The sequence below is a fragment of the Asparagus officinalis genome, chromosome 5, assembly GCF_001876935.1.
Source record: "Asparagus officinalis chromosome 5, Aspof.V1, whole genome shotgun sequence".
NCBI classification, from domain to species: domain Eukaryota; kingdom Viridiplantae; phylum Streptophyta; class Magnoliopsida; order Asparagales; family Asparagaceae; genus Asparagus; species Asparagus officinalis.
Genome location: NC_033798.1, coordinates 67,325,273 through 67,326,427, shown reverse-complemented (window position 1 = coordinate 67,326,427; position 1,155 = coordinate 67,325,273). Strand labels below are relative to the sequence as shown.

The window sequence follows — 1,155 nt, the reverse complement described above, 5'->3', positions numbered from 1 at the left end:
AAGGCTACGGACACGCTCGTGCAAAGAAGATCGAGATCCTACAAGCAACAACTTGGAAGCTCAGTGAACTATCGAATATGGAAAGGAAAGTCAAAAGGCAGGTTCCGAACATACCGACGCCAACGGATGTCCCATCGGGTTGAGAGCCGACAGGCTCCGGGACAGCAGCAGAAGAGGGTACGTCAGCCCCTGCAGACAGATTGCTCGCACCACTCGGCAGAGACGGGGAGGCACCACTGCTATGAGGACTTTCAACCCCGGGGACTGTAGCAGTATCAGGCTGAACGCCTGGTCCTACAGTGACATTCCTATGTTAACCAAATGGAAATTTGGACAAGTAAGGAGAATCGGGATAAGGAGGTCGTATACATACCTGCAATCCCCATGTCCTCAGATGCAGCCGGAATGCCAAGAGTCATAAGAGTATCGGCCCAAGCTGCTGGTCCTATGATGACACTCTCTTATTAGTCAAAATGAAAATTTAGACGAATAAGAAGAATTGGGATCTGCATACCTGTAGATCCATTATCCGCGGGCATTTGAGGGATGTCAGGAGTCATATGAGAATCAGTCCTAGCGGCTGGTCCTATGATTGCACTCATTAGTCAAAAGACAGATAAACATAGGAAAGTACAATATCCCTGAATCGTATACATACCTGCAAGCCCGTCGCTCTGAGGCAAACTGGATATGCCAGGGATAGATACCGGGCTAACTCCAATGGTAGACGCTGCGATAATCAATCATTCATTAGTCATATGAAATATCGGGCAAGAGGGAGAAAATCAGATATATACCGGTAGATGAATCGTTCCCGAAGAATGGTCTCTCGGTCCCTCTGGAAGTCTGCTCAGCCAGCATGTCAGCTAATAAGCCGGCATCCGGCTTCGAGAAGCTTGGCCCCTCCATCGCAACATCTGCAGGGTAACCCAAATGTTGAAGGATGAGGAAAGCTCAAACGAGAAATCTTCCTTCACCTTACATAAGGAAAATGACATTGGATGCGGATATACCTGAATAAGGGATTGTGGGCTCAACATTATTTATCTGCTCAAGATCGATGTTAAGGTCGATGCCCAAAGACCCATCGTGAAAAGCGTCGCACATTTGTTGCACAAAGCAATCCATGTTGTCAACGCCAGGGGACGCCGAACC

The 1,155-nt window shown here is 48.1% G+C and overlaps 1 long non-coding RNA gene across 1 annotated transcript; it reads right to left on the bottom strand.

The window, feature by feature from the left end:
- Positions 409 to 836, bottom strand: LOC109843121. Its single transcript, XR_002247526.1, has 4 exons — positions 798 to 836; positions 659 to 730; positions 515 to 586; positions 409 to 445 (listed from the first exon to the last, which is right to left on the bottom strand). It is a non-coding gene; the product is annotated as an uncharacterized LOC109843121 (long non-coding RNA).